Here is a 27,091-nt window from a genome sequence, read left to right as displayed (position 1 = left end):
GGACCATGAACGTCTCTGAGCGCCGTTTCCTCAGCAACCGGCCGGTCAACTGAAGAGGCCGCGGCCTGGACCCGCGGGTGGAAGTGAGACTTTCCCCGGATCCCGAGTGGTCGGTTGGAGCCGCGCTGCCCTGAGGTGAAGCCGGTGCTGCCGGGGGGTGAGTGTGGCCTTGGGGAGGGGTCGAGCGGTACCGAGGTCCGGCCGGGGTCTTGTACCCCGACAGTAGGGCCGATGGGGTAAGGGAAGTGGGGAGGGGGGTGAGGCAGGGACCGCGCCTCCTGTCACACGGGAGGTGGGTGGGTGGTTGGAATCAGGGATAAGGGTACCTGACAACGCCTTGGGCAGCGAGTGGGTCCTGGCCGCACGGATGGGTGGGGCAGCAGTAGGACCCCCAGTGGGGAGGGTGTGTGGGTGATGGGGTGGGTGGGGGGGGGGGAGAGGGGGTTGGGGGAAGGGGGAGTGAGGAGTGAGGGGGGAGGGGATCCCTCTCAGACCTTGTAAGCAGACCTTGCCAGGATCCAAAGCCTGGTAGGTAATGGCTACAGTCGGGACTGAAGCAAAACACAAATAAATACATAGGTACAATAGGTCCATCTTTAGGATACACCAGCATGTCCACACCGGTGAGACGCACTTCACCTGTCCTGAGTGCCGCGAAGGCTTCACCCGCACCTCCAACTTGCTTACCCACCAGGAAGAGGCCATTCGTTTGCCCCCTTGTGGGAAGGGCTTCTTCCAGATCTCTGACCAGAGGCACCAGCTGATCCACACCAGGAAAAGCCATTCACCTTCGTCGTGTACTACGCAGCCTTCACCAACAGGTTCAGCCTTGAGATACTCTGGCTGGTCTACATCGGTGAGAGACCCTCTACCTGCCCCGAGTGAGGCAAGGGCTTCAGAGAGGACCAAACTTGCTGACCCATCAAAGGATTCACAAAGGCCTTTCGTCTGCCCCGAGTGCGGGAAGAGCTTCACCCAGTTGACCCTCCAGCAGGTCTACTCTGGAGAGAGAGGCCATTTGTCTGCCCCCCAGTGCGAAAAGGGGTTCGCCTGATCATCCACCCTTTTGACCCAGGAGCAGGTCCACTCTGCGGTGAAGCCATTCATCTGCTCCGAGTGCATGAAAGGGTTCAGCCAGTCGAACAGCCTGCTGAAACACCAATGAGTTTACACGTAAAGTTTGCAGAATGTGGAATATTTAAACATCACTCACTCAAACACCAGGAGGGACTGAAGTTTTGTGGTCATTGAGGCAACAAATCCAAACAGGTCTTGTCAATTTGCAATTTGTGATCAGGTTCAAGTTTATTTTCACATGTACAAACTTGCAGTGAGGAAGTTTGTTTTGGAGCAGTCTAGCTAGACATCCTGTACATAGTCCAGCAAATAAGTCACAGGGCAAGAGTGCATTTGCAGGGACATCAATTGGTACAAGGTAAAAACAACATGTACGAGGATCATTCAGGAGTCTGATAACAGAGGGAAGGAACTGTCCTTGAATCTGGTGAAATGTGTCTGGGGAGTGGTGACTCTTTTAATATGTTGGTTGGTTGGTAGAATGGATGCTCTCCCTCAATGTTAGTAATGCTGATTAAATTGAAAATAAAATTAACATTACAGCACAGTTGACACCTGTGCTGCCCAATTAACCTCCCAATCACAGGGGGATCGTGCAGACTCCTTACAGACAGGACTGGATTCGATCTTGGGTCGTTGGTGATTAATAACTTTTCACTAACCATGCCACCCAATTACAGGAAATGAATCTCATGTCCTGGATCTGGACCAAATAAAACAGCTTTGTTTGAAAACTGTGTCTCTATAAAATACACTCAATGTAGATACAAAGACAAGGCCATTCAGTCCAGCTGGGGCCACACTGGGAGCATCCTTGTGTCTCACATCCTGTCTGTGTTTCTGCTCCATACCAGCCCCCAACCACCTCACCCTGCTGGAATGCTCTTCTGTTTTTCTCTTCTCCCCCCCCCCCCCAACCCCCACCTTATTTGCATTTTTGCCTGATTTTTGACATATTTAAGAAGGGCTCAGGCCCAGAATGTAAATTAGCAATCGCTTACTGTGGATGTTTTGTGACCTGCTGAGTTTCTCCAGCACTTCTCTGCATTGTGCTCATTATCTGTGTATCTTGAGGCCCTGTCCCCAGTTCTGGCGTCAGCTGCCAGTGGAAACAAGTACCTGCTCTTATCTTACACATTCCTTTAATGAAAATATTTTTGCAGAACAACACCTTCAACCACAAGGCCATCAGAGAGTGGTCAACATGGAACATTCTGCAGATTCTGAGAGATAAGGACTTGATAGATCATGTGGGATGGTTCCCTGAGCCAACTGTCCAGGACATCTGATGGAATGTCTCATCACCAGGGCTCACAAACAAGCACCAGGATTTGACCTGGCTGACAGTAAGAGGAGCCCTGCCAGTCAGATCCTTCTTGTAGAACTGGAACTTCACCCTCCATGTACATTGTCCTTGGGACGGCTGCGGTCAATTGAAGACAGTCGTCCACCTTTTTGATGAATGCAGGTTCGCTAAGAGTGTGTGGAGAAGGATGCAAGGGTACTTGTCAGGATTCATCGCCAGCAGCAGCGTGATCTATGGGCAGTTCCTGGGGACACATGGGGTCCGACACCCAGTGCTGCTAGAGATCATCAACTCAGTGTGCGGCACTCTTTGACTTCCCAAAACCTTTTGGTCTTTCAGCACACAGCCATCGGTGAGGGAACGCTGCAGACTGGCTCATTCCAGGCAGCAGGAGTACATGCACACAGAGCTGTCGCTGAGGGAACGCTGCCGACTGGTTCATTCCAGGCAGCAGGAGTACATGCTGAGGGATGTTTTGACACGGTGCTGCCAACGGGAGGGCACTGTGAGGAAGGACCAGAGTCTAGTGTCCTCCACTTAACAGGCACTGTGGGGAAGCCCCTCAACCAGCAGAGGTTGAGGGACGGTAAAGGGGCGGGGAGAGAAGGAAGTGTACGATGATGAGAATGTATCAATATAATTGGCACTATGAATGTAAAAGATCTGGAAGAGTTTTATTATATTGTAAATAATTTATTGTGAATAAAATATATTTTTTGAAAAAAAAATCCGATCCTATCGTCCCCATAAGACCCCTCCTCATCCATAAAACCCGAGAACACTACCAGCACAGAAAACAGGCCATTTGGCCCATCCAGACTGTGATGAAACAATTCCACCCGTCCAACTGACCTGCACCCTTTCCATAACCTTCCAGACCTCTCCCATCCTTGTATCTTCAAATTATTCTTAAAACTTAAGCGTGAGCCCGCATTTACCGCATCTGATGGCAGCTTGTTCCACACTCCCACCACTCTCTGAGTGAAAATGTTCCCCTAATGTGCCCCTTAAACCTTTCCCACTAAAGCCATATCCTCTTGGATTTGTCTCACCAAATCTTAGAGGAAGGAGCCTATTTCACATTTACTCTGTCTATACCCCTCTTAATTTTGTAAACCTCTATCAAATCTCTGCTCATTCTCCTACGCTCCAAGGAATAAAGTCCTAACCTGTTCTATCATTCCCTGTAACTCAACTCCTGAAGACCCAGAAATATCCTAGTAAATCTCTGCACTCTTTCAATCTTACCGAAATCCTTCCTGTAGTTCAGTGACCAGAACCACAGACAATACTCCAAGTTTGGCCTCACCAATGTCTTAAACAACCTCACCATAACATGCCAACTCCTGTATTCAGAACTTTGATTTACTAAAGGCCAAGATGCCAAAAGCTTTCTTTACAAACCTCTTTCAGGGAATGATGTATCTGTATTCCTAGATCCCTTTGTTCCTCTGTACTCCTCAGTGCCCAACCATTTACTGTGCATGTCCTACCTTGGTTTGTCCTTCCAAAATGCAAGAATTAAATTCCATCTGCCATTTTCTGGCCCATTTTTCCAGTTGGCGCATATCCCTCTGGAATCTTAGTGTCATCAGTAAATTTGCTTTTACCACATTATCACCCAGACACTCTAATCAATACAGACTGAGGCTACTCAATCAACTCTTCCCATCCCTCCCCCCTCCCTTCTCACTGTAATCATCCTGGTTCACCTTCTAGGTACTGTCTCCAAAGCCAGAATAGCCACTCTCTGTGAGTGTGGACTTCATATTGTCACTGCTCTCTGAGGGAAGAATTCTCTTGTGAATTGCCCATTGGATTAAGCGACAGGGTTAGTGCAACCCTGTTAAGTGCCAGCAATCGGGATCTATGCTAAAAGATTCCTGTGAAAGATACCACCCCCTATGGCAGCACTGTTGGCTTAGCACCTGGTGGGGCCAACAAAGTGTACAAATCCAGCACTGTCAGTAAGGAGTTTATATGTTCTCCCCGTGTCTGCATCTGTTTCCTCTGGGTGGTGAGGTTTCCTCCTACCTTTCAAAAATGTACAGAACTTGTTGCTTACAATTTAGTTTAGACATTCAGCACGGAAACAGGCCCTTTCAGCCCATGATTCAATCCCACCCAATTGACCTACAAACCCCAGTATACTTAGAAAAGTGGGAGGAATCCAGAGCCCACGCAGACACAGGGAGAATGTACAAACACCTTACAGACAGTGCAGGATTTGAACCCCCGTCCCGATTGCTGGTGCTGTAACTGCATTGCACTAGCCAGTATGCTAACTGTGCCCCCCAGACAGGAATATGTATAAATATTTTGAAATTTACTTGATAACAGGGTAGTGTTCATCTGCATTAACCTGCAGGAAGAAGCCTGCCAGCCCTGATTTTGATGCTCTGATACCTTCTACCTGATGGAAGTGGGTCAAAGATCCTGGGAGCTGGAGAAGCTCAGCAGTTCAGGCATCATCAGTGGGAGAAAAATAATTGTGTGCGTTTCAGGCCTGAACCCCACATTGAGACTTGATAAAGTGGTTTGGCTGAAAACATTGACCATTCAGCAGATGGAGTTTAGCTCCAGACTCCCAGCTGTGTCTAGTGTCTCGGATTTTTTTAGTCAAGTTTATTGTCATCTGGTTGTACAAGGACAACCTGACGAGACAGCGTTCTCCGATCCTTGGTGCAAAACACGCAGGCACACGGTCAGACATAACATACGAAAAATAATGCATGTGCAGGACAAAAATTTCATTTAAACAAATAAACAAATATTGTTTTGTATGTATGAGAGTAAAGGTAATGGTTTCATTATTGTCATGTAATCCTATGTTTTAGAATGTAACATACATGAAATTCTTTAACTTTTGTCTACCATAAGGCAGAGAGTTGCCACTTTTGTCTAACACCTCTCACTGAAACCTACAGCACCTGGTGTTCCTCATTGGCCTCCCCTTCAAGTACTGACCAGGCCTGAGCCTGCTTAGCTTCTGAGTCTCAGATGGTTCGTGTAAGCAGTTCCTTTAGTCCAGTGATTCTCAACCTTTCTCTTTTCATTCACATTCCACTTTAAGAATTCCCTATATCATAGATGCTCTGTGATTAGTAAGGGATTGTTTAAGATGGTATGAGTGGAAAGAGAATTTAAATCGTCCCTCATTGACTCGTTATGTGCATGGTTTCAGAACTCTAAAGTAAATGGGCCAATGACAATTTTTTATCAAGCAAAATATTTCAGTAACAGTGGTTCTCAACCTTCTCTTCCTACTCACATCCCACCTTAAGCAATCCTTTACTAGTGGGGCGTGGCCATCCTGACTGGCTGAGCAGATGCGTTTTTCTAAGCTCCCCAAGAGAAGTGTTAAAAGATGACCCATAGATGTTTTAAGCTAGAATTTTTGCTTGAAAAAAGTGTGTATTTAACATTTGAAGTAGATGATTGGAAGATCGCAAGTAAAAAAAATCAACATCAATGATAAAAGAAGCTGCAGCTTCACCAACTACTTCAACAGATTGTGCGGGAGAAACTGCCTCTACTTCTTTGCCAACGCGAGAGATGGAAACGCTTTTCAAGAATTCGAAGGACTGGGTCAACGATTCATGGGTGTTGAAAATGCCAAGAAAGCTCACTAATTCAGTAAAGGAAATGGGCGAGACAATAACTGACTTATCTGAAAGGATGGTTGGCACTGAGAGAGATCTCGGTAAACCTGATGAACAGATTGAAAACCTGAAAAAAAAACAAGCCCAACAATGGGTGAAAGAGAAGCAATTACTCTTAGACAAAATCGATCATGTGGAAGACTTCAGTCAGAGAAACAATGTGAGAATAGTCAGCCTGAGAGAAGGTGTCAAAGGCAGAGATACTGTGAAGTTCTTTGAAACTTGGATTCCTCATGTCCTTTGCCCTGATGAACTCGGTAACCATGTCCACATTAAATGTGCTCACTGAGCGCTTGGACCGAGGAAAATGGGTGAAGCCCACCCTCGACCCATTCTGGTAAGGCTGTTAAGTTTCAAAGACAGAGTTGCATTTGAACATTCACAAAATACCCACTGTCCAATAAAGTGGGACAATACAGAGATCATTTTTTTTCAGGACTTCAGCAATGAGGAGAGAGTTTGACACGGTCATGCGGCAGCTCCGTGAAAAGAACGTCAAAGATGCGATGTCATACCCAGCCACTTTGAAAGTGGAAATCTCAGAAGGCAAATAGAAATTTTAAAATAAAGGAAGAGTTTCATTCAACAATTATGATGAAGAGGAAGAGGAGAAAAAGCAGACACAAGAAATGTTGACTGTGTAAAGAAAAACTGATGTAAATAAGATAATTTAAGGAGCTAGTACAGTTTTTTTGTGAAGGTCATCTTAATTATATTAAGAAATGTCAAAGTTCCATCCTATCTACAGCTCTCAGAGGGCTCGGAAAATGAAAAGAAGGTATTGAAGGTTCAAACTCTGGCTTAAGTGGAGTAATGATGTCCGTAGGGGAGTTTAGTTTTAAAGATGGCACTTTAGGGTAGGGTTCTTCTTCATTCTTGGAGGTTTCCGCGGGCTTTTTTCCACAAGCCTCAGGGACTTCCTGTCCACGTCACCGCCAGAGTGGAGGCTGCATTATTTTTAATGAGAGGGTACAGATCATGAAACTGTTTACATCTTTATTTATTTGCATGGAATTTACAAAATCCTGCTATGGATAAGACATTGAAATTTATAAGTTATAATGTTAATGGTTTGAATGGGTCGAGCAAGAGGATGTGAATACTTACATATTTAAAAAAGTTGAAAGCTGATATGGTATTTCTCCAGGAAACACATCTTATGAAAGAAAGCAGAACATGATAAATTAAAACAGCTATGGGTGGGGCAGGTCTTTTCTTCATCATTTATTTCAAAAGCAGCAGGAATGGCAAATTTAATCAATAAGAATGTTCCAATTCTTATAGAGAATGTTTCAAAAGATCAAGCGGGCAGATATGTAATGGTAAACTGCAAAATTTAATCAGCGGCAGAGGGAAGGCAAAATATATTGATTGGAGGGGACTTTAATTTCTGTCTAGATCCAATACTTGATTAAGTCAGCAAGAACAGAAACAAGAGCCAAAGTGGCTACGTTAACTCTCTCATATATGAAAGACATAAATTTGATGGATTTATGGAGGCAATCTAATCCCACAGGAAGAGACAAGGTGTTTTATTCAAAAACCCATGATTCACGTACAAGAATAGACTTGTTTTTGTTATTGTTGAGTTTATAAGATAGTAGAAATAAAGGAATACTTACCTAGACTACATTCGGATCATCCACCACTAACATTAAAAGTACAAACACCAGAGAAACAAGGTGGCGATTGAACATAATGTTTAAAGGGGGGGGGGGGGGGGGGGTGATTTAAAAAAAAAAAAAAAAAAAATTTTTAAGACAACAGATTGAAATTTTTGTTAAACGAACTTAGGATCAACATAGGTTTCTGATTATGGGATACAGGTCATTTCATTTACAAAAAAAGATCAAAAGGGAGTTTAATGCTGAAGTGAATAAATTGGAGAAAAAATAGGAGAATTCGAAAAAAAAACAAAGAATGGGGGAGCAAGACATTCTTGAAAAACAAGAACATTCAGTATAACACTTTACAAACATACAGAGCAGGAAAGATCATATCAAACACAAAGCAAATTCTATGAAGTAGGAGAGAATATTGGCATGGCAACTGAAGGCTGAAGAATCAGCAAGAGCAATAAATGCTCTACAGAAGAAAAATAATGTAATCATTTATAACCAGAAAGAAAGAAATGAAACATTTAGACAGTATTATAAGGAATTATACAGATCCGATTCACCGGGAGACAAGACGGAAATAGAGGAATTAAAAATTCCTGTGGGAGCTCCCATAACTGTATGATAATGATAGACAGGAACTGGAGTTATATTTCACTAGGGGAGAAATTGAGAAAGCATTAAGAACTCTTCAAGTTAATAAAGCTGGGCGAAGATGGGTTTCCACTCCATGTCTATGAAGAATTTAAGGATTTGTTAATGCTGCTATTCGTGGATGTAATAAAACGGGCAGCGAAAACACAGACATTACCGGACTCTTTTTTTAATGCCAGTAATTACTATGTTGCTGAAAAAGAACAGATCCACTCCAAACAACTTCTTATTGACCAATATCTCGATTAAACATTGATTATAAAATAAATGCAATAAATTAGTACATGCAGATCAAATGAGATTCCTTAAAGGTAGACAAGCATCAAATAATTTAGCAAGGTTGTTTAATATAATACACTTAGCCCAATCAAGACAGGGTCCTAACATAGGAATATCATTAGACACAGAAAAGGCATTCAGCAGACTCGAATGGCCATTTCTGTTCAAAACGCTGGAAAAGTTGGGCATAGTTGGATCAAGACATTGTATCAAAAACCACAAGCAAAAATAATAACCAATAATCAAATTTCAGGGTTGTTCCCATTAAGCCAATCAAGCAGACGAGGTTGCCTGCTCTCTCCGGCTTTATTTGTTATGGCCATAGAACCATTAGCAGAAATAATTATAAGCGATCCTGAAATTAAAGGCTTCAAGGTCGGTCAAGATCAACACAAAATGAGTTTGTTTACTGATGATATATTAATGTGCACTTCTGAACCCAGGAGATCGTTGGAGAAACTACAGGAAATTTTAACAAAGTATGGAAGAGTAGCAGGGTATGCAGAAAATATGAATAAAAGTGAAATTCTACTGTTAACAAATCACAACTATGAACGATATAAAACAAGTAGCAGGCTGAAATAGAAAAATAAAGGGATTAAATATGTGGGAATTATGCTTGATAACAATTTGAATAATTTGTATAAGTTGAATTACTTCTCTCCGCCCCCCCCCCCCCCCCCCCCAAGCTGTGAAAATAGAATAAGATTTACAAAAATGGAAGGACTGGCCCCGAACGTTAATATATTAAAATGAAGATAATGCTGAAAATTCAATATCTATTTCAGCCGATACCAAAGCATCTACCAAAAAAAGTTTTTATGGCAATAAATAATTTAGTTAGACAATTCCTGTAGAATAATAAAGTACCAAGAATAGCTTTGGAGGGGAGAGGTCACATGATGCCATAGGGAATGCAGCGCTCCCTTATGACTCCCATGGACTTTAAAAAGTGTAAATTAATAAAGTTTTTATTATCAACATTATTTTAAAGTCTTTCCACTGAAAAGAAAAAAAACTCCAAACACTACTCTGAAAGAAAAACAAGGAAAGAAAAAGAACCTGGGCCTACCTCTTCAATGAAACCAGGTGCTGGAGTTCTTCCTGGTCCCATTGGAGAAAGACTTGGAGAGGGACCATCCCATGGAGCTATCCCTGTGGCTCTCCTCAAAGATGGTGTCATCCTGAAAGTTACTTCCACACTGCACATCTGTGAGAAGTCATGCATGCACACTGTGGATGAAAAAATTAAAGGGAAAAAGTCTTCACCCCTCTTAAAGGACCAATCCAGTGCTCCAGCTCTACAGGAAGAAGAGGACTTACCTGGTATGGAAGATGATCCTAGTAATTTTATGTGAAGAGGAAGATACAAACACAAAAGAACAAGAAGAATTCAAAGGCAAGACAAACTTTTTAAAGAAAAAAAATGGATAAAAATGAGGCTAAAATTGATAAGCGCGAATGGAGAAATACAAAAAGTTGAAATTGATCTAACCAAATCAATAAATGTTTTACAAAAGGTTGATAAATTAGAAGAAAGAGTTCAAGACGACCATGAAGAATTCCAACGCATTGCAGAAAGAAATGTTACTGGTTTTTATGAATGAAAAATTGTTGGAGAAGGTCAATATCTTGGAAAATTATAGTAGAAGGAATAATCTTAAAATTGTTGGAATATCTGAAGATAAGATGTAATTCATTTTATTTGAAGATTGGATACCACAAATATTTGGACGAGACAACGTTGAAGAGAAAATTTTGATCGAGGGAGCCCATAGAGCACTTCGACTAAATCCGGCACTGATTTGATCAGTCTACATTGATCAGATTTTTAAATTATCAAGATAGAGAGAAGATACTTGGTTTGGCAATGAGAAGGGCTAAAGAACATGGATCTTTGAATTACGAGGTTGAAAATACAGCATAAAATTAGTTTATTTGCTGATGATGTATTACTTTATTTACTCAACCACAAATATCATTACCAAGACTTTATAGTCATTTGTTAGATTATGGGAAAATTTCAGGATAAAAGATAAATTGGGATAAAAATTAAGTAATGGAACTCATCTTTCTCTTCTTTTCTTCTTCTTTGGCTTGGCTTCGCGGACGAAGATTTATGGAGAGGGTAAATGTCCACATCAGCTGCAGGCTCGATTGTGGCTGACAAGTCCGATGCGGGACAGGCAGACACGGTTTCAGCGGTTGCAGGGGAAAATTGGTTGGTTGGGGTTGGGTGTTGGGTTTTTCCTCCTTTGTCTTTTGTCAGTGAGGTGGGCTCTGCGGTCTTCTTCAAAGGAGGTTGCTGCCGCCGAACTGTGAGTCACCAAGATGCACGGTTTGAGGCGATATCAGCCCACTGGCGGTGGTCAATGTGGCAGGCACCAAGAGATTTCTTTAGGCAGTCCTTGTACCTCTTCTTTGGTGCACCTCTGTCACGGTGGCCAGTGGAGAGCTCGCCATATAACACGATCTTGGGAAGGCGATGGTCCTTCATTCTGGAGACGTGACCCACCCAGCGCAGCTGGATCTTCAGCAGTGTGGACTCGATGCTGTCGGCCTCTGCCATCTCGAGTACTTCGATGTTAGGGATGAAAGCGCTCCAATGAATGTTGAGGATGGAGCGGAGACAACGCTGGTGGAAGCATTCTAGGAGCCGTAGGTGATGCTGGTAGAGGACCCATGATTCGGAGCCGAACAGGAGTGTGGGTATGACAACGGCTCTGTATACCCTTATCTTTGTTAGGTTTTTCAGTTGGTTGTTTTTCCAGACTCTTTTGTGTAGTCTTCCAAAGGCACTATTTGCCTTGGCGAGTCTGTTGTCTATCTCGTTGTCGATCCTTGCATCTGATGAAATGGTGCAGCCGAGATAGGTAAACTGGTTGACCGTTTTGAGTTTTGTGTGCCCGATGGAGATGTGGGGGGGGCTGGTAGTCATGCTGGGGAGCTGGCTGATGGAGGACCTCAGTTTTCTTCAGGCTGACTTCCAGGCCAAACATTTTGGCAGTTTCCGCAAAACAGGACGTCAAGCGCTGAAGAGCTGGCTCTGAATGGGCAACTAAAGCGGCATCGTCTGCAAAGAGTAGTTCACGGACAAGTTTCTCTTGTGTCTTGGTGTGAGCTTGCTGGTGCCTCAGATTGAAGAGACTGCCATCCGTGCGGTACCGGATGTAAACAGCGTCTTCATTGTTGAGGTCTTTCATGGCTTGGTTCAGCATCATGCTGAAGAAGATTGAAAAGAGGGTTGGTGCGAGAACACAGCCTTGCTTCACGCCATTGTTAATGGAGAAGGGTTCAGAGAGCTCATTGCTGTATCTGACCCGACCTTGTTGGTTTTCATGCAGTTGGATAACCATGTTGAGGAACTTTGGGGGGCATCCGATGCGCTCTAGTATTTGCCAAAGCCCTTTCCTGCTCACGGTGTCGAAGGCTTTGGTGACGTCAACAAAGGTGATGTAGAGTCCTTTGTTTTGTTCTCTGCACTTTTCTTGGAGCTGTCTGAGGGCAAAGACCATGTCAGTAGTTCCTCTGTTTGCGCAAAAGCCGCACTGTGATTCTGGGAGAATATTCTCGGCGACACTAGGTATTATTCTATTTAGGAGAATCCTAGCGAAGATTTTGCCTGCAATGGATTCCCCTGTAGTTTGAGCAGTCTGATTTCTCGCCTTTGTTTTTGTACAGGGTGATGATGATGGCATCACGAAGGTCCTGAGGCAGTTTTCCTTGGTCCCAACAAAGCTTGAAAAACTCATGCAGTTTGACATGCAGAGTTTTGCCGCCAGCCTTCCAGACCTCTGGGGGGATTCCATCCATACCTGCTGCTTTGCCACTTTTCAGTTGTTCAGTTGCCTCATATGTCTCATCCTGGGTGAGGACCTCATCCAGCTCTAGCCTTAGGGACTGTTGAGGGAGCTGGAGCAGGGCGGAATCTTGGACTGAGCGGTTGGCACTGAAAAGAGATTGGAAGTGTTCTGACCATCGGTTGAGGATGGAGATCTTGTCGCTGAGGAGGACTTTGCCGTCTGAGCTGCGCAGCGGGCTTTGGACTTGGGGTGAGGGGCCGTACACAGCCTTTAGGGCCTCGTAGAAACCCCTGAAGTCGCCAATGTCCGCGCTGAGCTGGGTTTGCTTGGCGAGGCTAGTCCACCACTCATTTTGAATCTCCCGGAGTTTGCGCTGAAGATGGCTGCATGAGCGACGGAAGGCTTGTTTCTTCTCTGGACAGGACGGCTTTGTAAGGTGAGCCTGGTGGGCAGCTCGCTTCTTTGCCAGCAGCTCCTGGATTTCCTGGCTGTTGTCGTCAAACCAGTCCTCGTTTTTCTTGGAGGAGAAGCCCAGTACCTCTTCAGTGGATTGCAGTATATGCAGACAACCAGTTTGTTTTAAATGGACAGATAGGATTAAATATTGAGGTATACTTATTGATACTAAATTGAAAAATTTATAGAAATTCAATTATATTCCAATACTTAAAAGATTTAAAGAAATGGGTAAATTTACGAATTACGTTAATTAGGAGAGTTAATTGAATTAAGATTAATATTTTTCCACAACTTCAATATTTATTTCAAACTTTACCTAATATCTTTGGAAAGGAAAGATGGTAAGAAATTCATTAGAAAATTAACAAGGAAATATGAACAAGGAGGATTACAACTTCCCAATTTTAAAATTATTACAGAGTAGCACAATTAAGATTTTTAGTTTTTATGTTCATTAAAATTAGACCATCCTGGGTGGATATTGAATTAAGTAAGATAGAAGAAGTTAAATCAGACAAGTTTAATTATAAATGGGATTGTAAATCTAATGTAATAGACAAGGAAGCTCTGATATTAAAACATTTGTTGAATATCTGAAATAAAGTTAAATTAGAAACTGATGGATATATTCTTTCATTAAAAACACCACGAATTAATCCCTTATTTTTTTCAAAAGATAATCCTTTTTTAAACATATGCTATCACAAGGGAATCTCTAATTTGGGGGATTGTTATGATAATAATAGATTATCTTTTGATCAATTAATGATCAAATATGGTCTACATTATAATACATTATTTTGTTATTTTCAACTGAGGGCTTATTTGAGAGAGAAACTAGGACCGGAAATTATTTTAAAAGTTCTTTCAAATTTGGAACAAATTATGATTGATGGAATGATTAAAAAATTTATTTCAATTGCATATTGAAGAACAGACACATAAAGTAGGTTTGTTTAATTCAAAAGAAAGATGGGAATGAGATTTGGACATGATAATAGATCAACAAAACTGGCAAAATTTTGGTAAAGAGGTTATGACAAATGTAGATTACTTCATTATAAATTTTTACATAATTTGTATATTACTCCTCAGAAATCGAATAGATGGGGATCAGATTTATCGGATTTTTGTTTTAGATGTTGAACAGAAATTGGAACTTTCCTTCACTCTGTCTTGCTCAAAGGTCAACCCTTTTTGGGTTACTATCAGTAAATTTCTACAATGGATAACGGGAGTGAATTTTACTTTAAATCCTGAATACTTTTGTTAGGAAATTTTGAAAATGTTACTGTTAAATTATTGTTATCAGATTCCCAATTAAAGTTTGTTAAGATGGTTTTAGTAATAGCAAGGAAATGTGTCTCTGTAACATGGAAATCTGATGTTTCATTAACATTAGATAGATGGCACGCTGAGATTCAAACTGTATTCCTTTAGAAAAAATTACATATAATTTAATAGATAAATATTCTTTATTTTTGCAAATTTGGAGTGCATATGCTAAAATAATAAATTAAAATTATAATTTTATTAATTTATTTTATTTATCAGTGAAGTTTTCCATAAAAGAATAATAACCTTATGATGTTTTTGAGGGTCAACTGACGCAATCTGAATTAATTATTTGTAATTGTCCAACAATGAAATATTCTATATTTTAGTTTTGGGATTAGATTTGTTTAGTGGGGAGGGTGGGTCAATAGGGGGGTTAGTTTTTTTTTAATACTTTTTAGATTTTAGTATTTATATAGTTTCAGCATATATTTATTAACATTTTATTATGTACTTATGGTATAATATTCTTAATTCTTGACATATACATTGAATAACTAAAATATTTAAAAAATATATCATTGGAAAAGTTGACATGGGACCATAAACTAGGGGGACTGCGACTCCCAGATTTAAAAAAATATTACTTGGGTGCACAGTTAAGATTTTTGGGATCTTTCTTCGATACAAACCCACCAAAATGGGCACATATGTGATTACGAGAAATGGATGAAACAGTGATTAAAGATTTTTATTTATAAATGGAACTTGAAATGAATCAGGAAAAAGACTTCAAACCCCATATTGATTCATTTGGTAAAACTTTGGCACGATATCAATGATAACATAGGAAAGAAAACTGACATTTCATTAAGATCGCCATTATGCAATAACCCGATGTTACCTATGATAGTGGGGAATAGATGGTTACAAAAGGGGATTGGTCATATTGTGGACTGCTATAAAGATGGCATCTTAATGTCTTTTCAGCAAATGAAGCAACTCTATGGAATCCTGAATGGCACTTTCCTTTGCTATTTGCAACTAAGGGCTTTTCTGAGAGAAATGTGGGGAAATTATATGACCCCCTCACCCCCAAGAGCAAGTGAATTGGAACACACATTGTGGAGGGGCATTATACCCAAATTTATACCTGAATATATTGTGCCCTACAAATGGAAGGGAAAAGCCAGCATTACATAGATCAAGAGAAAGATGGGAAGCAGAATTGGAAGTAAATATTAGCAGAAAGTTCTTGGTCTGAATGGTGTAAAGATGGGATAAGCTCGGTTATTAATGTCCGGCATAGTCTTGGGAATATAACTTTTTGCATCAATTATATCTGACCCCACAAATATTACATAAATCAAAGCCAGAAATATCAGATAGATTTTTCCGATGTGAAATAGATGAAGGAACATTTCTTCATTCTGTGTGGTCATGTATGAAAGTTCATTCTTCCTGACAAACAATATCAGAGGTCTTAACAAGAATTACTGGAATTAGCCTTCCATGGAACCCGGAACTTTATTTGTTGGGGAAATTTATAGATATTAGTAATAAACAGAGCATTTCAAATATCTTTCACCAAGATTGCTCTGGAGGTGACCAAGAAATGTGTAGCAGTCACATGGAAATCAAGCACACCGATTACCTTGGCATGATGGATATCTGAAATGAATAGTTGTATACCTATGGGGGAAAAAAAATCACATATAACATAAGAAACAAATATGATACATTCCTCAAGATCTGGCAACCCTACTTGAATTATGTTGGTGCACAAGTACAATAATATTCCTGTAAATTCATGACCTTCCCTCTATGTTAGATCTTCTAACAAGAAGTTAGATTGTAAGCTCCGGCAGTGGGTGGAAAGACAAAGTATTTGTTTATATTTTGTGTTAAAGGGAGGGGAGTGATGGGGGGGAGGTGAAAGAAGGTTTATTGTTGAAAATTTTGTTTTATCTGATGAGTTTGGTTTAGCCAATATGTTTAAATAATATTTGTTATATTTTTGTATATTTCATATTTATGAAAAATTTGTATTTTTTAAAGAAAACATTTTATGTATAAGCTGTAAGGAGATTACTTTATTCTATTTATGTACGATACATAATTGATATGTTGGAAAACCAAAAATAAAATATTCAAAATAAATCAATCCCTCACTAATCACAGAGCACTTATGGCATAGGGATTACTTAAAGTGGGATGTGAATAGAAAGAAAAGGGTTGAGAACCACTGCTTTGGTCATTCAGCATTCTCAGTGCCTGTGGGAAGAAGCTGTTCCTCAGCTTGGTGGTACTAGCTCTGATCCTCATCTATCTCTTCCCCGACTCGAGCAGTCCTCAGTGATTTTGCACGTCCCCTTCAGGCAATGATCCCGGTAATCGCATCAATGGAGAGAAGGGAGACTCCAGTGGTCCTCTCTGTCGCTCTTATAGATCTCCAATCCATTTCTCTGCAGTAACTGTACCACACTGTGACACCAGAAATCTCTCATTAGAGGTGCTGTAGAAGGTTGACATAATGGTGGCCGGTAGCTTTTCCTGCTTCAGTCTTCTCAGGAAGTGCAGTCACTGTTGGACCTTCCTGACAAGTGAGGAGATGTTGAGTGTCCATGATAAGTCACTCGGTAAGTGTGGGTATTGTTAGGTCTGCTTTGTTCATGAATGAGTGAGTCAGACACCAGACTGAGTCGAAATCAAGGTTCTTTGTTCTTTATTACCGGATTGTAACACTTGCAACTAACAGTGTTAGTTGGAGAAGGCGCATTCTGCCGTTATCAGCAAGTGGTGTTTTTTTTATACCTCAGGATACGTACTTAGTAAATTATCATACCATTACATTGTCCAATGAATAAACTGTTGCTATCCTTCTCTGTTAGTCTGCTGCACATCATTCTTGTTAGTGCAAAGCTTATCTTGAGTGTACAAGGTCACATCTGCATTCTGTTACTCCTTAGTACTGGGTGACTCCTTCTCCGGTCCCATCTCATGATGTTTTTACCTTACAGTATATATGTCTGTTGTGCATGTGCACGTGCATTGTGGTCTGGAGAAATGCTGTTACATCTGGTTGTACCTGTACAGACGTGATAATGAATTGCATTGGGACTGTTTATCGCATTCTACCACACAATGAAACCCTTAGACATGCTCCGTGAAGCCTACACCTCGAACAGCGCTGGGACCCTGCAGATGCTCAGTAGCTCCTGAAGGAGACCAGGGCACATGCTCTGAGACCAGATGCAGACACTGGAAGGCAGTTCACATGCATGGGTAGTATGAGCCTCCCTGACAATTGGCAAGGAGGAAGGAAGCGCAGGGGAACAGCTTCCTTCAGCACGGAGACTGAGTCAACAAGCCCTCAGTGCTGCAGGGTGGATGCAATGCTGTGGGTTGCTGCGAGAACCCTTCCTGTCCCATGGTCGTCATACATGAGCTCTGGGGACTTCTCCTGCTTTGTACCATCAACCTTGCAGTGATATCCCTGGCACTGGCAGAGCGGTTCCAGCTGTGTGGGGGATTATGGGTAACAAAGCAATCCCTTACTAATCCCTCTGTAACCATCGCTTTTTTTTGCTATTCAGCAGACGGAGTCCGGGAAGGCGGACGGCGAACTGTGGCTATTCAGTTCTGCAGACCTTGCTGGGATCCAAACCATGGTAGGTAACGGCTACAGTTGGAACTGATACAAAGTACAAATAAGGAATATATAAAAGAAGCAAGAAACACTGGAACATTCAGGCAGAGTCTAAGGCAGTGGTTCCCAACCTTTTTCTTTTCACTCACGTCCCACTTTAAGTATCCCTTACATTGGATGCCATGGGTGCTCTGTGGTTAGTAACGGATTACTTTTAGTGGTTTGTGAGTGGGAGAAAGAAGGTTGAGACCCACTAGTCTCAGGGCTCGGACTCCATATATTGACAATTCTTCTCTTCCCACTAAAGCCCCTTGAGCCGTCAACTTCCTCCAGCAGATTGGATTTTGCTTCAGATTCTTGGAGTCTAAATCCAGGCATCCCTCAATGTTGCCACACAGGTTGATAGGATAGTTGAGAAGGTCGATGGGATGCTGGGCTCCATTAACAGCGAGGTTAAGTTGAAGAGTGGAGGGGTCCTGTTGCAACTCTACAAATCTCCTGTGAGACCACGATGAGAGTGTTGTGTCCATTTCTGGTTACCTCATTATCGGAAGGACGTGGAAGCTATGGAGAGGGTGCAGAGATTTACCAGGATGTGGCCTGGATTGGAATATTAATCTTATGGGGCAAGGTTAACAGCGGGATTGTAGAAGGATGGAGGGAAAAGTTAAAAGACGTCTACAAGATAAGAGACATAGATGGGGTGGACAGCCAGTGCCTGTTTTCCAGGGCAGGAATAACAAACACCAGAGAACATTTGTACAGAGTGAAGGGAGGGAAGTTTAGGGGAGACATAAGGGGACATTTTTTTTCCACAGTGGGTGCCTGGAATACCTTGCCGGGGTGATGGTGGAGGCTGAAACATCAGGGGCATTGAAGAGACTCTTGGAGAGGTACATGAATGGAAGAAAAATAAAGACTTATGGGATAGGGAGGGTTAATCCTTTTTTAGGAAGGAATCTATGGTTGGCATAACAGTGAGGGCCAAAGGGCCTGTACTGTGCTGTAGTGTTCTATGTTCCACAGGTCACTGAATGTCCATGGAATCACTCCAGCTTCCTCCTACCTTTCGAAAATGTCTGGGTCTTGTAGGTTGATTTTTTTTGCAGACAAACAGTACGGTAACAGCCCATTTCGGCCCATGAACCCGTGCCACCCAATTACACCCAATCTGGTACATTTCGAACAGTGGGAGGAAACCCCAGCCCTCGGGGAAACCTACGCAGACATGGGGAGCACAAACAAACTCCTTACAGACAGGGCCGATGCAAACCCAGGTCCCGACTACTGGTGCTGTAACAGCGTTACACTAACTGCGCCACGCCCAGGTGATATATTTGGGTGTTTGGGTGACACGGGCCTGTGGGCCGGAAAGGCTTGTTACCATGTTGTGTCTCTTAATTGAAAATTGAACAGTGAATCTCTCAGCAACCCATCGGGACTTGAAGTTTTCACTAGCAGGTTTGCAGAAGGACAAAGTTCTGACCAAGAGCACAGCTCAACATCAGGATTAAAATGTACCTTCTCAGGTTGAAGGATGAGGGGAGGGTGTTTGATTGAGGTGGATAAGATGATGTGGTGTTTAGATGGAGTAAATGGAAGCAGACCTTTTCCACTGAGATAAGTTAGACAAGATCCAGAGGGCATGGGTTAATAAGGGTGAAAGGTGAAATGTTTAGGGGGATAATTAGGGGACCTTCACTCAGTGAGTGGTGAGAATGTGGAACGGGCTGCCAGAGGAAGTGGTGAATGTGCACTCGGTTTTGACATTTCAGAGAAATTTGGACAGATAAGTGGATAGGAAGGATGTGGGGATGGGGGGTGGCGATGGTCCAGGTGCAGGTCAGTGGGACCAGGCAGAATAATAGTTTGGCACAGACAAGCTTGGCTGATGGGCTTGTTTCTGTGCTGTCGTGTTCTGTGGTCTTGTATCTGTACATGACCTATTTAAAATATGCTTTACAGGGAGCGGATTTATATATGGAAATCTCAAACCCAGCATCAGGTCAGACACTGGATGATGGATCCCACCTGAAACAGCGACCACTCTTCTTCTCCCGCTAATATCTCTCTTCCTGCTGAGTTCCTCCATCAGATTGTCTTCACCTCAGATTCGGGCCAGCATATGCAGTCTCCCATGCAATTCCCGACGCATTGGCGTTAGTCAATTCTTCAGCACCAGAGTAAACACTCACCCCTGACCATGGAATGGGAGCTGACCGTCTGCTTCACATTTGGGAAGAGGCTACAAACTCTAGATTGACGGGTAGGGGCAGCAAGATGCACACAACCCACGTCACAGTATCAGCCTGATCCAGTTCCACAGTTAAAAGTGACGTTTTCAGTCTGGCTTATTTGGGAAATAAATAATTTGCTGTGTGTTCCAACCTAATGAGACAGAAGCAAAATCGCACTGCTGCAGAGAGGCCATTTTTCACTCCCTCTGTGAGAAGGGATTCACCTGTCATCCAGTCTGATGAGACACCAGGAGGCTCAGACCATGGAGTCGCTGTTTACCTGCTCCCAATGTGGGAGGGGGTTCACCCGTTCTTCCAGCCTGATGAGGCACCAGCAGGTCCACACCGGGGAGAGGCCCTTCACTTGCTCCGAATGTGGGAGAGGGTTCACTCGCTCCTCCTCCCTGATGAGGCACCGTCAGGTCCACACAGGGGAGAGGCCCTTCACCTGCACCGAGTGCGGGAGAGGGTTCACTCGATCCTCCAGCCTGATGAGGCACCGTCAGGTCCACACAGAGGAAGGGCCATTCATCTGCACCGACTGCGGGAAGGGGTTCACCCAGTCGGCCAACCTGCTGACCCACCAACGGATCCACAGCAGGGAGAAACTGTTTGTCTGCACCGAGTGCGGAAAGGGCTTCACCCAGTCCTCCAACCTCCTGACCCACCAGCACATCCACACCGGCGAGAGGCCCTTCTCCTGCTCTGAGTGCGGGAAGGGCTTCACCCGCTCTTCAGACCTGATAATACACCAGCGGATCCACACTGGGGAGCGGCCGTTCACCTGCATTGAATGCGGGAAGGGCTTCACCCAGTCCTCCAACCTGCTCAGACACCAACGGGTGCACACAGGCGAGAGACCTTTCACCTGCCCTGATTGTGGGAAGGGCTTCACCTACTCTTCGGACCTGATAATACACAAGCGGATCCACACCGGGGAGAGGCCGTTCACCTGCATCGAGTGCGGAAAGGGTTTTACCCAGTCCTCCAACCTGCTCAGACACCAACGGGGGCACACGGGCAAAAGGCCCTTCACCTGCCCCTATGGAAAATATATGGAAACATTTATTTTGTATTCTTAAACATTTACTTTAATATTTACTTTGTATTATTCTATACTTTCAAATGATTACTTGTTACTTACTATGTACCCATATGTTTCCAATTAGTAAACTATGATGTCTTGGAAAATAAGAGGGGGAAAGCTGAGACAAACACAAGACGAGACTCTGATAGAGGAGTAAAAGATAATAGATGAAGCACGTGGTGCAAGTCACCATAAGAAATAAATAAGAAACAATGGTGGCAGGTTCAGAATTGGTGTGCAGCTGAGATAAGGGACATGATGGATTGAGCAAGCAAGGTCAAGGTTCTAACATAAAAAGAGGATATTCGCTGTGTTTGTCGGGTGATCAGTGACTTGTTCTCTGACGGCCTCAGCCTTTATTGCAAATAAAAGTTTAACTTTTCAGGAATTCTCTGTGTTGCCTGACCCGATTTTGGACATCAAAAACCCACGACACCCCAAGTGCGGGAGGGAATTCACTCAGTCATCCCACCTGCTGAGACACCAGCGGGTTCACACTGAGGAGAAAGTTTAAATGTGCTGTGGGTTGAATCTTTAACCATAGCAGTGGCCGGGTCAAAGGCAGGTTCACCAGGGGCTGCCAGGTGTCGGGTTCTGCAGTCACTGTTGCTGCCCATGGTGCCCAGGACTGAATCCTGGTCACTGGGCATGGCTGATGTAGGCAATCCCTGTGATTGGGCTAGAGTTTACTGCTTTGAATCTATGACAAATAAAACATTTCCATTTGAAACCCGGAGTCTGCAGCCTTTGACTGATAAAGAATGAGCATATTCAGGCCATAGGTGGTCTGTCGGTATTGGCGCCATTGCCACTGCCTCCTCCCATCTTACCCTCAGCCCACAAATACATCCCACACTTGCCTCACTGAGGCGATGGCTTCCATATCCCTGCCCTGTGTTATGGAGTCACACAACATGAAACAGACCGCCACTCTTCAACCAGCCCAGGCCCGAAACCTTGGTTCCCCTTCCTACAGGTGCTATATGACCTGCTGAGTTTCTCCAGGACTGGTGTGTCTTGGACTCAATACCAGAATCTCAATTTAAAGTTATTTTTTTAAAATTAAGCATACAGCATGGTAACAGTTCATTTCGGCCCAGGAGTCTGTGTCACCCAATTTACACCTCATTAACCTACATCTCTAGTACATTGTGAATGGTGGGACCAAACTGGAGCCCCAGGGAAAACCCACACAGACACAGGGAGAACATACAAACTCCTTACAGATAGAAGTAAAATGGCTCTGTGTTTATACAGGTGCTTCTGAAACAACACCTGTTGGGTTCAATATCTCAAAAACCGCATATTCGCTCCTTCCTGGCAGAGCATCCGAGTTCACTCTGCTGCAGGAATCATTCAATGTAGTGGAGGCGAAGTAAAATGGAACAAGCCATCTTTGGGGAGCCAACGAATGATTTCCTAATGCCGCGGACATGTAGCTTTCATTGTAAATCCACCCCCCTGTTATCCACGAGAAGTGCCTGTGCGATTGTACAATTAAATGTGTGAATTTGGGCAGCGCTGGATGGGTGAGCCACTTATTAAACGCCATTCGTCAGAACGAGCAATTCTCAATGAGCTTCCAGACACATCCTCGAAAAGGAAGGAAAGCAAACTTGAGTTGTGTGGATGATCATTAGTCACGTGATGTGCCACATACATTTCAGATGCCACAAGATCCCCAGTTGACTTCAGATGGAAGAAAAAGCGGGAACAGGAATTGGAGGAAATGGGTTGTTGGTCCTGGTGAACAGTTTGTTGATCAGCTGGAGGAGAAGGACTTGTCTATCGGCCTGATCTCCACTTGGCAGGGACCGCAGGGAATAGGCCCACACTCATGGTCATTGTGGGATGCCAGCCCCAACCCAGGGGGCCTCAAAATGTCCATAAATTCTGGGGGGAGGAGTGTTGATGACCCAACACCAAGGGGCAGGGCCAGGATTAGCCAGCGGGTGAAGGGGGGTGTCCACAGGAAATCACGCCAACTTCTCATGAGAGCTCGGCTTGGGGGGGGCACCATCATGTTTTTGGCTTTGGCCTCCACAAGGGGAGAGCGAATGGGAGGGGCAGTGAGGGGGTGTGTTTGTTATGGGAGGGGGTCGTGGTCAAGCACCCCCCCAGGACAGCTACCTGTTTATCCTCCCCCGACAGCACCCATCCCCCTGGACAATGCCACCCCCCTCCCCCCCGGGAACAGGACCCGGTCCACTGGAGAGCTTCCCCCGGATAGCACCCTGCACCCCACTGGACAGCGCCACGCATTCCCTCGGACAACACACTGCACCCCTCAGACAGCACCCTGCATCCTGCTGGACAGCGTCCCGCACCCCTCGGACAACACCCCACCCCCCTGGACAGCATCTGCCATCCCCTAACAATGCCCCGCACACCCCGGACAGGGCCCTGCACCCCCCTGGACAGTGTCCCCCACCCCCTGGACAACACCCCCCGGACAGCATCCCGCATCACTCAGACAATGCCCCGCACCCTCCAGACAGCGCCCTGCATCCTGTTGGACAGCGTCCCGCACACCCTGGACAACAGCCCGCCCCCCCTGGACAGTGTTCCCATCCCCAGACAGCGTCCCGCACCCCCCAGACAAAGCCCCGACCCCCGGACAACATCCCCATCCCCAGACATTGCCCTGCACCCCCCAGACAGCGTCCCCTACTCCCTGGACAACTGCTGGACAGCACCCTGCACCCCTTGGACAGTGTCCCTCACCCCCTGGACAACGCACCCAGGACAGCATCCCCCACCGCCGGACAGCATCCCACATCACTCGGACAATGCCCTGCACCCTCCAGACAGCATTCCCCACTCCACGGACAGTGTCCCCCAACCCCGGACAGTGTCCCCCACCCCACTGACAGCAGCCCACACCCCCCAGACAATGCTCCACACCCTGCTGGACAGTGCCCCGCACCCCCTGGACAGCCTCAACCCCACCCCCCCAGACAGTGTCCTGCATCCGTTGGACAACGCCCTGCACCCTCCGGACAACGCCTGCACCCTCCAGACAGCGTCCCCCACCCCCGAGACTGTCCCCCACCAACCCGGACAATGCCCCGCACCCTGCTAGACAGCACCCCACACAACACCCAGCACCCTCCAGACAGCATCCCCATCCCCCGGACAGTGCCCTGCACTCCACTGGACAACGCTCTGCACCCTGCTGGACAGCGTCCTTTATCCTCCCCCGACAACATCCCGCATGCCCCCCCCAGACAGCACCCCACACAGCATCCCCCATTCCCTGGACAGCACCCCGCATCTGTGGACAATGCCCCACACCCTGCTGGACGGTGTCCCCGCATCCCACAGGGCACCCCATACAGGGCCCCCGACCACCTTGGACAGGGGCACCCCACCTCCGGACACCGCCCCCCACCCCCTGGACAGTGCACCCCAACCCTTGGACAGTGCCCACTCCCTCGGTCTGGTCCCCCCACCCCATGGACAGCACCCCCATCTTCTGGACAGCTCTCCCCACCCTCTGGACAATGCCACCCCAAGCCCCCGGTCACCGCCCACCCCACATTTCACCTTTTTCATGTGCTCTCGCTCCTCCAATTTCAAATCCTGGCTTCACTGCTGATCTGTTCCTAGGAGTCGCTGGGAAATAATCCTGGAATATTCATTCCTCATTCAACATTTTAAAAAAACCATCATTATCGTCATCATTGATGGGATCTTTCTGTGCATTGATGGGTGGTCGTGCTTCATCCATCATAGCAATCGCACCCTGGAAGATTGATTTAGGAGACATGGGCCGGGAACAGCTTTATTTAAAGACAGTTGCTCAATGCCTTTCATGGTGATGGCTGTTACCCAGAAACCCCTTCGGCCAAGAAAGTGCTCCATCAACGAGTGAAAGAAGGGAATGTGCATGTTTTCGGGAAGTGGTATCACGTGTATGTGAGCTTCCCTAAAGCTCCCGGTGCTTCACAGGGACTGAAGGCAATTGAGCAGCAGGTGCTGGGAGCAGGGAGCAGAGCGCAGCACTGGGTCCTGGAACGGAGGACTCCTGTAGTTCCGAGACTTGCAACACCCAACTAGAGGACACTTCTTCCCAGGACCTGGCCCTAGTTCCTGCCTTGGTGTTGATTTAACATGCTGCCCAGCTCTCTGGGAGCCTTCATCAGGCTGAGCACGCGCTGTGCACCCTGGGGCAGGACTGTATTAGTTTATCCCCTGGTTACATCCTCTCATCCCCACAGCCATGAATCCATTTCGGTGCTCCGACTGTGTTAAGACCTTTAAAAGGTTGAGTCAGTTAATGACACACCAGCAGGTCCACACCTGGGTGAGTCCCTTTACCTGCCCCAAGTGCGAGAAGGGCTTCACTGTGTCCTCCCACCTGGTGAAGCACCAGTGGGTCCACACCGGGGAGAAGCCATTCACCTGCCCTGAATCCAGAAAGATGTTTACCCAGCACTCCAACCTGCTGGCCCACCAGTGGGTCCACAATGGGGAGAGGTCATTCGTCTGCAACAAAATGCGGTAAGGGCTTCACCGGATCATCCTCACTGCTGACCACTAGCGGGTCTACACCAGGGAGAGCCCATTCATCTGCAATGAATGTGGGAAGGACTTCACTGTGTCCTTCCACCTGGTGAATCACCAGCGGGTTCACACCGGGGAGAAGCCGTTCATCTGCAACGAATGAGGGAAAGACTTCATCGTGTCCTTCAGCCTGCTGACCCACCAGCAGGTACACACCAGGGAGAGGCCTTTCTCCTTCCCCGAATGCGGGATGGGGTTCACCAAGAGGTCCAATCTTGTGGAATACTCTGGTACAGGCCCTTCATCTGCTATGAATGTAGGAAGGGCTTTACCTAGTCCTCCAGCTTGCTGAAGCACCAGTGTGTCTACACTGGGGAGAGGCCCATCAACTGCACCAAGTGTGGGAAGGGCTTCACCAAGTCTTCTAACCTGCTGACCCACCAGCGGATCCACATCTGCCCTGTGTGCGGAAAGGGGTTCACCAGCTGATCAAACTTGCAAAGTCATCAGAAGATTCACAGCAGTGACAACCATTCATCTGCTCCAAGTGCAGTAAAAGCTTCACACAGTCCTCCCACCTGCTGACCCACCAGCGGGTTGTGACAGAGTATATAGATAAGTTTTTGGGAGATAAATTGGGAAAGCTTTGTTAGAGTAGGTTACATATGAACACTTTAAAATAGATCTTATTTGAAATACTGGAACTCTGCTCATGCTAGACATATCAGGACCAACAGCCTTTCCAAGAGTTTTGGAGAGTGCCCAAGCGACTTCACTAATGGATTGTTGTTTACAAAAAGGCAACAGATGAAAGAGCATGTTGGAGCTGCAGACAGTCTGGTGGGGAACTGTGGTTTTGCAAGCAGAAGGAGTCAAACAGGCTTTCTTTCAAAGAGAGAGACACACACAGAAATAAGTTCTATAGTGTTACAGCCAGCAACAGCAGCTCGGTCTGCAACAGGACAAGCTGGCAAGGTTGTGGAAAACCCCATTTGGAAGACGGATTGTGAGTTCTTAGTTCAGCCTTTTCAAAGCCCTTGTAGTTCATACAAGAGGAGAGGACTGGCTGTCTAATGTTTCACTTGAAATAAGCGAAACAGCAAGGAACTCTGTGGTGACCTGAAAGAAAGAGGTTCTCATCTGGAGAACCCTGAGGGGGCAAGTTTTGTCAGCAAGACACTGAAGTGGCTGATGGAAGTAAATCAGTTGTGGATGTCCTGGAACAACAATGACCTGACTATGGTCATGCGAGCACCTGATGTGCTACTTCTGTGGCCAGCAGTAGCACCCCGGGAAGCGCTGCCCGGCGAAGGACGCAGCCTGTTTTGGCTGCAGGACGAAGGGACACTATGCGAAGGGATGCAAATCCAAACCACCTTCTAACCCAAGGGGTGCCGCGTGTGGGCAGTGGGGGCTGCTGCCATCTTGGATGATGTTGAGTACCAGGTGCCCCTGAATTACTGTTGACAATCAGCAGATGC

The 27,091-nt window shown here is 45.2% G+C and overlaps 1 pseudogene; it reads left to right on the top strand.

Moving 5' to 3' along the window:
- Positions 1-26,278, top strand: LOC138761537 (zinc finger protein 432-like; annotated as a pseudogene).
- The last annotated feature ends 813 nt before the right edge of the window (positions 26,279-27,091 follow it).

This window comes from Narcine bancroftii, chromosome 4 (genome assembly GCF_036971445.1).
Source record: "Narcine bancroftii isolate sNarBan1 chromosome 4, sNarBan1.hap1, whole genome shotgun sequence".
NCBI lineage: Eukaryota > Metazoa > Chordata > Chondrichthyes > Torpediniformes > Narcinidae > Narcine > Narcine bancroftii.
The sequence above is the reverse complement of the archived record's forward strand: the minus strand, read 5'-3'. Positions and strand labels throughout refer to the sequence as shown.